Source organism: Grammomys surdaster, unplaced genomic scaffold (assembly GCF_004785775.1).
Source record: "Grammomys surdaster isolate TR1022 unplaced genomic scaffold, NIH_TR_1.0 125614, whole genome shotgun sequence".
Lineage (NCBI taxonomy): Eukaryota > Metazoa > Chordata > Mammalia > Rodentia > Muridae > Grammomys > Grammomys surdaster.
Genome location: NW_021620456.1, coordinates 1,327,811 through 1,341,295, shown reverse-complemented (window position 1 = coordinate 1,341,295; position 13,485 = coordinate 1,327,811). Strand labels below are relative to the sequence as shown.

Sequence of the window (13,485 nt, the reverse complement as noted above, 5' to 3'; positions counted from 1 at the left end):
CAGTACCTTATGTTTTTAAGCTGTGAAATGGACACCTGGATACTGTGGGCATGTTTTATCCCTAGCACTCAGGAGGCTGAGAAAGGAATCCTGAGGGTCGGGGGTCAGCTCTAGGGTATATAGTGAGGTTCCCTTCTCAGGAGAAAACCAAACAATCCAAAGGAAGCAGGGAATATATTCAAATGGATTTTGAAATGCACATTTTCTTGAAAATGTCCAAATATATGGAAGAAAATAATAAATTGACCATTAACTCCCTTTCCTCATACAAATTCCTCCATGTTTTCCCTGTTGTATCTACCACTACTCCGAAGAGAGAGAATCTGACTTCTCTATAAGACATTTCTTTGCTTTCAGTTTTAGATTTTTCTTTCTACTTACATTATATTCCCAAGCAACCTAGTATTTATTTTTGTCCTTTTGAAATGCGTGCAAATGGAACAATACCAAGAAAGACCTTCTGTGACTTGCTTTCACACCATCCTTATTAATATTGATGACAGTTCCATTGGCTTTTCCAATTTGTACATTATTTGATTGGAAGACTCTATAAACATTTTATTGTGCCGCTTTGATATGGGTTGTATGCTGCATTTTGCCATTTTATCCAGAGTGTTTGTTCTTAGGCAGTTTTTGTGTGAATGTTGTGAGCATGGTGTGAGAGTATGTGGTAATGTAGGAAATATTAGCTAACTTTAACAGGTTCATCAGATGTATACTCTGACTTCCTCCTAAGCTACTTATCGCATGTCCCATGTTCTCAGCTGCATTTAATTTGCAACCCTTATGCACTGGTTGCCATCATCTGTGCTGGTTAGTTTATGTCAATTTGACACAGGCTGGAATCATCTGAAAGGAGGGACCTTAATTGAAAATGGCCTCATAAGCTCCCACTGGAGGGCATTTCCTTAATTAGTGATTGATGGTGGAGGGACAAGCCCATTATGGTGTTGCCACTTCTGGGCTGGTGATCCTGGATTCATAAGAAAGAAGGATGAGCAAGTCATAGGGAGCAAGCCAGGAAGCGGCATCCCTCCATGGTTTCTGCATCAGCTTCTGCCTCCAGGTTCCTGCCTTGTTTGAGTTCCTGTCCTGACATCCTCCAATGATGAAGTGTAAGCTGGAGAAACCCTTTCACCCCCAAGTTTGTTTTGGTCATGGTTTTCATCACAGCAACAGTAATCCTGACTAAGACAACACCACTGGTGTTTCCCTCTTCTTTATAACCAGAATTATGATTATTTCTTTAAACTTGAATTATGATCAGTATTCATTATTAGGTAGCTCTGTAAACTTTCTGTGGTCATTTTTTCCTTCTGATATGAATTTCTCTGTATTAAACTACATCTTATGTATTTTTTCAAAGTGAACTCCTGTAAACAGACAACAATCTTTTTTTTTTTTTGAAATCTGACTAATGTCATTTATGTACCATTTTTGAATAACAGCATAAGTGTAGTTTAGTGAATTGTTAAATTCTGAGCACTTTGACCGTGTTCCACCATCACTGTCTTGCTTTTATTTGTACGCATGGGTAACGTGTCCTTTTGTGGATGTCTTTGTTGTCCTTTTCTGATTCAGTTCAGGACTGCCATTCTGCCTCGAATGTTCTGTAGTATCATTTGGGTGCATCTAAGTTTTGATTTTTTATTCTTTATTATATGATTTTGATGTGGTTTGAAGAGGACTCATGGCTTTCATTCTAGAAAATTCAAATGCATTGTCTTTTTATATTGGTCTTTCTCTTTTGCACTGATAATTTTCTATGTTGCTTAGCATTTCTATATATTTGAAATAGAAAGGATTTCAGACCATAAATCTCTCACATTTCATAGAAGGAAATATAAAATTCCATTTATTCTAGTCCAAATTATGCTTTCCCAACTCTATTATATTCTATGGAACTAGAAAGAACATGAAAACAACTGTGATACTTTTCTATGCAGGTGCCTGTGTTAATATTCTAAGGGTTATAGCATTGCCTATGACTATGGTCTATTCTTTGGTGGTCATCTGTGAGTGGTAACATATTCTTTGTTGAAGTTAAGAAATGCCAAGGGAAATAGTCCAGGAAGACCTAAAACCATCACTTAGAATATTGAAGGAAAAAAAAACTGTGTAGTAGTTAACAATTCTCAACTCCTGAAATTTTAGGATGAGTGGGAACCTAGCTACGAATATGAGAAGAGACAGAGTACAATACTTTCATAGAACAACTCTGTGAACAACGGTGGATGCACCACAGTCTTCGGAACCTTCAGCACTATCACTTCTCGCCAGTTGTCATTTCTCAGTGTTCTCAGAGATCCCATTGACAAGACCGTGGCTTGTGGGTAGTATGTTTTAGTGAGCGGGAAGTTAACAAGTAACGACTTGATTTGCAATGTGAAGTTGTAGCTTCTGCTCTCCTGTGGGTTTCTCCTAAAAGAAGGCCGAGTTCTTCCCAAAGAAAGGGAGGTTGTGCATGCCTTGGCATCTGCCATCTCCTCTCATGGACAACAAATGCTAAGCAGAACTCCAGGCAGGGCCGTGTACCTTGTATGAATGGAATAATATTCCTGAAGTAAAATATCTTGTGGCAAGTGGAAATAAGCTGTATGAAAAAGATGCTAGCAGGACTAAGAACATAGATGCTTGTTCAGGTTACACGTGCTGTGCTCATGTCTAATATGCCTTCCAACCCCACAGTTTATAAGCCATTCACTGCTGAGGTGTTCATATCCCAAAAGGTTTGGCTATAGATTTGGTGAGGTTTGTATGATACAGTGTACTGTTTTTGTTTGTAACTGTGTTAGCCCGTCTTCCATTACTAATAATACAATGATGGATCAGTTATAAAAATCTCAAAAGTTTATTTGGATAGTGGTTCTGAAGGTGCAAGATCTAGGGGCTGCATCTGGCAATGGTATTCTCATGGCAAAACACCAAGTCTGCTTTACAGATCATCACATACCAGGATCAACAGGGAATGTTGGTGTGTGTGGACATATGCATGATTGTATATATTTCACAAATGTTTTAACAGATCATACTCCTCTTGTAACACACACACACACATTTATACTCTGCCTCTTGTCATCCTTGTCATGGCTATGTGATCTCTTTCCTTCTCTCTATAAAGCCAGTGGGCTTCAAAATTCAATCCTGAAGCCTCTAGCCTAGTAACCTTATTCTCATCTAATGATTTCTCAGTGTCCTCCTCCTAACCAGATTCAGATTAAATTTTCATTCTCTTCATGCCTCATGGTAGAAACTAAATTTTGATACACAAAGCATTAGAAGACATTAAAACCATAGTTGTCTGTGTCTCTGGTTGGCCTTTTGGGCAGCTGTGAAGCACAAGTCAATGGTGTATCTAGCTAGCACCACTTTCCACAACAGATGGAAATTCTGTTGAAAAACATGGAAAGGAAGCATGGTGCTTTACTCTCAAATACCTTAGTCTTTTGTTTTAATCTCCTTGCAGCCTTGAAGCCCAGCAAAGAAGGGAAATCCACTGAGAAGAGTCTGGAAAGGTAAGTGTATTTATTACATGGCCTTGACAAACATTGCCTTTACCACATTGATTTTTCTTTTATTCAGAGATTTAAACACTTGGATTAAAGATACAGCTGACAGGACAACTTCCTTAACCACCTGCTCGTCCCCTCTCTTAGGCAAAAGTGCTGAGCAATAGTTAGTGGAGAGCAGGCACAAATACAATGATGTGCTGAGGGTGGCCAAATGCGATTGCATGTTTGCTGACTTTTGCTTTCCTTTCGGCAGTTAAGACGTTCCAGTAGAGCTAAGTTTACTAAGATTAATGCTCAATGGAGAAAGAATGCACTGGTACCACTCCTGGTCAATATTTAAATAAAAACCAGCTGGCCAAACAAAGCATTTGAAATAAAATGCAGAGCCGCGTTTCAGTCAGGTTGGATGAGATTTATCACAGAAGTGAGTTGTGCAGTTGCGTAGAGGAGCTGGTGTTGTATCCTGGTGACCACCTTCCAGTTTCATGGGGCTGATTACCTTCCACCCAGTCACACTGGATCCTTCCTAAGCAACTTACAGGAAGTGAACTTTTAAGCTCCAAGCAATAGGGAGAAATAGCAGCTCAGTCTCCTGTGAAACATTATGGTTGAGTTGGTTTTTACATGGAAAAAATGTAATTGTTTCCTTTTTGTAGGTATATTTATAAGCATACCTCTGTACAGCAGTGTTCTTTGATTCATTGTTTAATTTCTGTTCTGCATGAAGTATTTTAATTTAGAGAATTCACTCTGAGGAATTATAGGGCTGCGCTTTCATCAAGAGTCTTTGGAGGCCAAGGTGAAAAACGCCATAATTTTACATTTGTTTTCATCATCAATTATGTTTTTGACAATTTTAGTTTTTTTTTGTCTGTCATTTTTATTATAATAACTATGGCTGTGACCACTTTGGTTAAAGTTGAAAAGCCAATTTGATTTACTTTCTACTTTAACTTATTTTTAACTTTATGACAAACTTGAGTTTTTAATGATCATTTTGAGAGTAAAGTATAGTTTTACAAAGAAATTGGAGAAAAATCTCTTTTGAATCATTAGAGCTAAAAACTGTTTGGAGGATTTACTTTCAGGTGACCAAATTCTGGTGCATGGATCCTGGCTGTCTTTGGAATTTTGATGTAGTAGGTGGCCATAGTAAAGAAATTGCCCTATGAAGATGTAAATGATTCTCATTTTCCCCGCCCTACAGCCCTTGAGCCATTTCCGGGAACATGGAGGCAATTGATAGCATTTAATCCTATGTGCTCACAGCTTACCAGAGTTATAGATGATATAGCTATCTTGGGGACTTTGCAACTAGATGGTGTGGCTTGATGTTCACATTCTTTTAGAGAAGGGGCCGTTTTCCCAGTGTATCTGTTGTCTTGGTGAGAATTCTTTGTTGAGTTGGTAGTCTGGAGTCAGAGTTGGGTTTTGTCTGCTTTAGTTAGTGGACCATGAACAAATTGTTCATTCTCTTTGTGTGTTTATTCTCTTCTCTGTCTGTGAAATGGAGATGAAAAGATAGATACTGCCTCATGTGGTTACTGTGCAAGAGCATGTCCTGCTCCATGATAAGCTGATGTCACCTGCTGCTGCTGCTGTTACTGTTGCTTCCTCCTCGCCCTCCTCTTCCATGTCCTTGCCCCCTGCCTCCTCCTCTCCCTCCTCCTCTCCCTCCTCCTCCTCCTCCTCCTCATAAGTAGTAGCAGCCTTATGAATTTATTAGATATTTTGAAAAGTACATTTTTATTTGTGTATTTATATGTATATGTGTGTGCACATGTGGGTGTGCATGAGTACGTAAGTATATAAGTGTTGTTTGTGTGCATGTGTGTAGGACAGAGGTTGACATCAGGTATCTTCCACCGTTGCTTTCTGACTTACCTTTTGAGACTTCCTCGCTTAACCTGGAGCATACCAATTGGTTAGCCAGCCAGCTGCAGGCATCCTCCTGTTTCTGACTCTCCAGTAATGGGATCGCTAATGGCAGCCTCTTTTATGTAGATGCTGGGATCAAGCTCAGGTCCTACTGCTTGTATAGCAAGCTCCTTATGGGTTGAGCCATCCCCCCCCCCATTGTCTCTTCTTTTAAACTTTAATGACTAAATTTTAAATTGTTTTTAATTATGTCTGTCTGTGTGTGCCTGTGTGTGGGTATGTCCATTTGAGTACAGGTGCCTTTGGAAGCAAAATGTGTCAGATATCCCTGAAACTGAAGTTACTGGTAGTTTTTAGCTACATGATTTGATCTGGGTAGTACGACCTACTGAATCTTCAGTAAGAGCTCCAAGCACTGCTAGGCACAGAGCCAGGGCCAGGTGCCAAGTTCCTATTCTTTTGTTTGTTTGTTTGAGACAGGGTTTCTCTGTAACAACCGTGGATATCCTGGAATGTGCTTTGTAGACCAGGCTGGCCTTGAACTCACAGAGATCCACCTGCCTCTGCCTCCTGAATGTTGGGTTTAAAGACATGCACCACCATGCTGGACTACCTTTTTTTAAAAAACATGTTTCCTGATAGTGTTTTCAAAATGAACTCATTATTACTACCAAAAAGAGAGGAATTCTTGCTTTATCCTCAGGCATCAAATGAGAAGTTTACTTTTAATAGACATGGAGCATGAGTCTGGGAAGATGGCTTAGCAGATAAAGATGCTGCTTCGAACCCTGATGGCAATGAACATTCTGTCTTCAGGCCTCACATGGCAGATGGAGAGTACTAAGTACCACGTGATTTCTCTGATTTCCACTTGTGTCCTATGTCATGTGCAAATATACAGACACATGCACACATACAGAGAGAGAAGAGGGAGAAGTGTGTGGGTGGGGGGAGAATATCAATAAATGTAATTAAAAAAAAAAAAACAACCAAGAACCAAGGTTTCAGAAGCAAAAATAAAAAGGGTCAGGGCTAAGTTTTGTGGACATCAGAGAGATGGACCTGTTTACTGTGTATGGTCAGTTACTCAGTTACTAATTGCTATAATCTTAACTTATAATCTGAGAGAATTAGTGATTTTCTGCTGGGTAGATTGTTAGGAAAGTTTAAAGAGAGCCTATTTCCCCTTGGCCATCTATCTCTTTTCTCTTCACAGTGCTCAGATTTCCTTTGGGTGCATGCTGTAGAAGACTCTGGCAGCCCTGCACTCAGGGTGGCCACAAGCTAACCAAAGTATGTGCTTGTTCTCCGGAATTCAAACCTTTATCTAAAGCATTCTCCCTTGTTGCAGGAGGATATTCTGCCCTGACCATACCTATGAGATCACAGCTAGTAATTCCTGTTAATTGGCTACCATGTCTGTCATGGCCCCTGATGGGCTCCCTGCCGTATTTATAGCCTCCAGTTGCCCTTCAGTAATCTAGTTAGCTAGTTGGTTTATCTTGCTTACAATTTGAGAATCCTAAGTAATAGGTTATACATTAGTGCCCTAGATTTAGAGTAAATGGCTATGGTTGGAGCTTTACAATGAAGACACCATTACCTCCTTCCATTCTGTATAAGAGCTGAATGTTTTACAGTAGATCACCAACATGGATCTCTAAAAGGCACATTTTTGGTGAGCTCCCCATGATTTCAGTCCTGGGTACAAAGAAGTTCCCTTCCAGTGGCTTCTCAAACAGTATAGAATTCTTGCAGACCCAGAGGATAGGCAGGAAAGTCATTTGTTTACTGTCTGGGTTCTTGGGCTCCCTGTGGTTCAGGCCTGCAAAGAGGCTGCCATTTTTTTTTCATTTATCCCAACATCTCAAAACAAAACAATTCTTTGTTTTATTCTTTTCTTTGAATTTTAATTTCTCTTTTCAATATTTTTTATTCCGCTGAACTCTTTTTTGTTAATGTGTAAAATGTGGTTGAAAACATTCTTTGGGCCTCTGGTGTTCCTATGGTTTCCTGAGAACAGAACGGCAAGTTTCCCCTTATGTCTTCTGTATTAACTCCTCCTGTTCTATGCAGGTCCTAGAACAATGTATTTAATGACTGTTCTCTTAGAGACATTACATTTGTTCTCTCCTCTATTGTGACAAAGTAACATGGTTGCATTGCATGCTGGGAAGAGCTTCAGCTAAAATGTTAGGAAGAATGCCTTCAAGTTTGGTCCTGCAGCTTGCTAGCTTTGTGACTCTGGGCAATAGTCCTAATGCTGACATTTCCTATTCCTACTTCTTCTATTTCCCACAGTTTTCTAATATAGTTATATTATGTAATATAGCCTAAACCTATAGGTAATTATTACATTATCACAATGATGTAATTGTTTCCACATTGAGCCAGTTGGTTATTTCTTTTAATGTGTAAATTTTTAATGTATTCTATAATTAAAATGTGGTTTCAAATATTATTTTCCCCAGTGTCTACTAATACCATATGAAGAAGATAGTAGTAGGTAGATCAGACAAATGTTTCTATTTTATTGATATGGAAAGTAAGCCTTAAACTAAGTAGTTTGTCCTGAGCACAACTAGTATCAGATATCCTTAGAGTTAATAGTCTTAATCAGGACAGTTGTGATGAATGCTCTCACTCCAGTTGTTATGCTAATCAGGAGGCCTGTTATGGAAAGCTAGAACGTGCTTGTGTAGCATGCTCAAGGTCCTCACTGGATCCCTCGCTCAGGGTGGGTGGCATGCCCCACAGTACTGATTGCAGGCAGACTCTGAGGAGTTCTGTCTGTATCTTGTCATTCCTTTTCCATAGCTAAGTTGGTGGTGCTCCGTATGAGTTACTACTACTACCATCGCCTGTGACGTACGACCGTGTTGCTTGGGGGCCTCAGTTGTTGAGCAGCAGTCCTGACATCTGTTAACACACCTGCTGTTTGTTGTTTGGTCTGGTAGAAAACAATGAAAATTTAATCCTGATTTTAAACCTTCCCTTTAAAGGACTCAATTTCCCCTGCAAGTTTCCTAAAGTGACTTGGAGGAGAATCCAAAACTGTAGTGACAGAGGACCCCTGATGTCTTCCTTCTGCCTGTTACCACCTCCATGCCTGGCACTTATTGTTTATCAGGCAAGAAGAGAAGTGGTAAAACTTGGCCTGGGGTTTTCTCATCCCTAGGTGTGAAATTATTTCAGAGCTATAGTAATAATACTTTGCATTTCTCTCATGGTTTTATTTGAAGATCTCAAAGTGTTCTGCTGGTGTTAATAGAGCTTCCCAGCATTCTATGAAGTAGGTAAGTATTATTAGAGACTATTCCCTCTAAGAACATTTTCACTTCACATCCCATGTGTGACTTGAAATGCTTTTGTATTGTTTGGGAATCTCAACAGTCTGAAGTGCCATGCATGTTACGTGCTTCCTTTACATTCAGGCCTCATTAATTCCCGCTACAGCGAGGGGAATCAGAATCAAGTAGTTCCTTATAAGTGGGTGTGACATTTTGTAAGTGAATTAAAATAAAAGGAGTTTGCTATCGCCTTTTGTGTGCCTGTTTAAAAATATTTAACATTGTTCATCAGCAACAGAGCCTCTCGTTTCAGAGCTAGCCTTTCTTTTACACAGCAGCAGATTGGATAGCAGTGAATATACTGAATGACTAAGAAGAATTTGTCCTGGGAGTGCAGTGTCCTTTAGAAGCTCAGGACATGTCAAACCACGTGAAAATACAAATCGAGTTTGAATCCTGATTTAAAAGTGTCATTCTGGAATGCTGTTTTAAATCTTAATGTGCGGCTTTTGTGGTATAACTCTTCCTGGGAAGATGTTAACAACCATCTATACTTCCCAGACAGAGCACCAAGAACCTAGTCCAGCCACATCATCTTGGAGAACTAGTGAATGTCGAGGGAACACTTTGGGGAGCACAGGTGATATAGAAAATCCTACTGCACCACAGAGATTACTCAGAAACTGGGTCACTGGCTGTCCCCGAAAAGCTCCTCTTTAGAAGCAATTGTTTACTGCTTATATAACCTTGGGAAGGAGCCTTGTGAGTTTTGAAGGTCACTGAGCTTTGTGAGTCACATGATCATGCCTCTCCCTTTCCTTCCTCCTCCAGTAGGAACTGTTTCATTCTGGAGGGAATAGTTATACAATTTTAATAATGCATGGGTACATACTTGGTTCTATCTTTCCTTTAAATATTGGAAAAGTTGACATGGTGCTATCTGTGCTTTCTACTTCCTTGTGGCCAATGGTGTAGAAGTACAGCAGGCCTGCTGGAGCATAAACCATTCAAGGACAAACCCTTACGGCAGCCATCCTCTGGGGCTTCTTGCCCATGCAGTGGTAGAAAGCTTTGCTGTGTCTAGGCAAAAGAGATTGTGTTCTTTAGTGTCACTTCAAGGTCAAACTCTCCATGGTCCCAGAATCCTATCACCGTCTCCATGCAAAGTCCTGCCAGGAGGCTGGTGCTGGTCTCCACTACCTTAAGGGGCACATCCAGCTTATCTCCAATGCCAGGAAATCCCATTTCCCACTCTCCTGCCTTTAGAGGGAAAAGGAGTTTTAAGCAAGGCAGAGCAGCCTATGCTTACATTTATTCATTGTCCTTTGTGGGGTCTGGCACATTCCTTTCAATGTATTTAAGCCTTAGAGAAAAAAAGTCCTTACTGGTGACAGGATTTGATGATTCGAATTGCCTGTGATAACTTTTTCTTTAGACACTCCCCTAAGGCCAAGTGTGTTAAAGCTCTTGAAATGAGAAAGGGAGATTATTCCCAGGAATGATGACCTACAGTAGCGATTGGTGTTTCTAAATGATGCAGCCCCGATTCAACATTGAGAAAAGGTGAGGCTTCACCATCCGTTGGGCACTCTATAGTTCTCAGATGAGTGTCAGCTGATTGCATAATTCATCTTTTTTTTTTTTCTGGCTTCTCAGTTGTCTTTCCTTTTTGGAAAATAATCACTTAAGATCTATCATGTAAGGATTTGGGAGAATGTTGGCAGAAATATGGATCTCTGTACCATTTTCTCTGGAGTCTTTGCTCAAAGGAGGATACATAAATTTCCTGCTAATTATGCAAAGATAGATTTATCATTGAAGACGCTTTTGGCTGCAAATAATCAAAAAGTCAACTTGAAATGCTTTAAAAAAAAAATAAGGGAATTAAGATGAAAAAGCTTCCCACCCCCAATGTCTGCCTGCTGAGTCTCTTGGATGTCATGATTGATGGGAAGATGCTCCAGAACCCTGGCTCTGAAAGTTAGGAATCCAACTGAAACTCACTTTCCCCTGGTGTTAGGCAAGTGGGGACCCACCAGGGTGCCTTTGATGGTGCTGCAGGGAGAGAGGGATCTGAGCATTAAACTGGTAACAGATCGCTAGGCACTGACAAGTATTTTGTGAATTGTTCCACCAACTTTCATTTAAATTCCTCAAAACAAAACTCATTTGCCTAAGAAAAAGGAAGTCTACAAGGGTGTGCCTATAGGTTTTGATAGTTCCCTGGTTCAATGATGTAATCGCAGTTCCTATCTTGCCCTTTTTCCTCTTCCTCCTTCACTGTGTTGACTCCTAATTAGACTGATTGTCTTGTTTTTTTTATTATTATTACTTTAGTTTGTTGTTTGTTTTGTTTTGTTGTTTTTTTATTTTTGGTGAGCCTCATGCAGATATGACAGCACCCATTGACCAATGAGACTGTTCTCAATGTGTCTCACTTTAAAAGAAAAGATTCTTTAATCACCTAGAAGTACCACATATTCTTTTCTGAATCAGGTATTGGCATGTAGAACAAGATAAGCAAGGACATGTAGAACAGATTATCGAGGACTTTACCAAGGGTGTGTAGAACAGATTATCGAGGACCTTATGAACTTTCTTTTTGTTGTGCTCTGTAGAAAATAAAGTTTGTAGCATACGAGATAAAGAGAAAGCCTATGCATAGCACAGTTGGAGGTGGCACACATACAAATGTGTGTGTGTGTGTGTGTGTGCATGTGTTTTAATGAATAGGATGCTCCTGCTTTAGCAGAACCTGTTCCTATGAACTAAAAGTGTAGATATTAGAGGAGCAGAGACCATCTCTCTGTTTTAAAGCAATAATTATTTATTCTTGATGTGAGATAAATGTATTTTTCCTTGGATTGATGAAAGTACCGCCTGAAAGTCCTTTGAGGAGGGAGGGCACTCAATAAAACTAGGGCTTGTGTTCATCAGGATTATTCAGAGGAACAGAGCCAGTAGATTACTTATCTATTTGCTTATTTGTGTTGATGAGTTGGCTCATGTAATTAGGAAAGCTGAGAAATTCCATGCTGTGTCATCTACAAACTGTAAACCCAGGAATGCTAGCAGTCCATTCAATCCCAACTCAATAGCTTGAGAAGCAGTGTAGCTGGAGGGGCAAATCCCAGTCTGAAGGCAAAAGTGGATCAGCAGATGTGTCCCAGCTATGACAGTGAGGCAGAAGAAGCAGCAATTACCCTTCCTTTGGTCTGTTTGGGACTTTTATGGTTTGGATGTTGCTCAGGTGCACTGGGGAAGCCAGCCTGATTTGCTGAATCCACCATCTGAAATACTAATCTCATTCCAAAACAATGACATACCTAGAAATGGTGTTTCGTTAGGGCACCCTTGGTGCATTTGATGATACAGGGAATCCATCAGCACAGGACTTTGCCTAATATGCAGAAGGAGAGCGAGAGGAAAGTTGCTGCTGTTATATCTAACATAGATGTATGTCTTCTGTGTCTCCTATGTGGATGTTTATTTCCTTCTGTATGTACCTAATCTCCTTCCTTGGATGGCTCGGGTTAGGTGAGGTATTTCCCTTTGTTGGAGTCAGCTGTGGCCCAGGGCACAGACAGAGTACACCTGGCTGGCTGCCTGCTTAATTACACTTAATCCTACTTGGCAAGTTTGAAAGGGACTTTCGAAGGAAGGTTGAATACAGGGGAGGCAGATGGATCAAAATCCCTGTTACATGTTGGTTTTTAAGTTTTCCATTGTTGGTAGCCCTGGTAGAGGGCCTAATGTAAATGACTTAGTTACCAACTGAGCTATTTACCTAATTACTTATTCCAACTGAAGGATGCCACATACAGTGTGCACTTACATAGTGATGAGGTGATGAAGCTGCCTGAGATATGGCCTAGTTCTTCCCCAATCGTGTCCATCAGTCATTTTATCTTAAGTGGAAATGCTTATTTGCTTTGCAAATGGAAAAACTTTTTGTAAATGACATTCTGCTTCTTTAAGTCTCTTATAATTACTTTATTATGTAACTAATGTATTTGCGTTTTATAATATTTGAAAGCCACGTCAGTAAAAGAGTCAAAAATTGTTCTTAATCCTACTCTCCAGAGATGATCAACTGTGCCCTTTGAACATTTTTTTCCAGTTAGTTCTCTATGTTGATAAACTGTTCAAAGAAACAGATAGATCCTACTTTTTCAACTAAGCATTATATTGTGAATGTTAACCGCTCCCCCAAACCATCGTCATCTAGGTCTGCACTGAGTTCTGGCATGGGGAGCTTGCCTGCAGAAAAATGGAAAAAAATTGACCACCTGCTTTTCAAAGTGGTCCTCAGGCAGAGCTGTCAGAATACAACTCAAGGTCTGTGTAACTGACTACATGCTGCCTAACTGGCTTCTAGAAGACAGAGTGATTAAATAAGTTAGTCAGAAATTAACTTTCTATGATAATGATCATGCTTGTCCTCTTGGCAACCACTTTCCTTAGGATAATTTGAGTGAGCTCATTTGCTATTTTGCAAGGAGGATAGCTCAGCCTGAGAATCCCTGTAAGGAAAATAATCAGCAGACCCCTCAGGGATCTGGGAGCATCTTTGCAACACAGGTCAGGACAGCCCCTACAGTCTGTGCTTGCTGGTCCTGATAAAGCAAATGCAAGCAAGCCAAATTGCTTTGCTCCGGCTTACCCCTTCTTCAGAATGAATCCATAAATGCTACAGAAGGCAAGCATATGAACATTTGCTATACAGAACCGAGAAAATGTCCTGCCTACTTAATCCTCTTCCCATTTCAAGGCGGGGAAAGTCTGTTTATACTTGAACTGAGAAT

At 40.1% G+C, this 13,485-nt stretch overlaps 1 protein-coding gene across 1 annotated transcript in view; it reads left to right on the top strand.

Annotated features, from left to right (window-relative positions):
• Fhit (fragile histidine triad) overlaps positions 1 to 13,485 on the top strand; it is a 1,358,514-nt gene that overhangs the window by 29,375 nt on the left and 1,315,654 nt on the right. Inside the window, exon 2 of the mRNA XM_028787201.1 lies at positions 3,467 to 3,515. The gene's annotated coding sequence lies outside the window, so the exon portion shown is untranslated. The remainder of the gene's footprint in view (positions 1 to 3,466; positions 3,516 to 13,485) is intronic.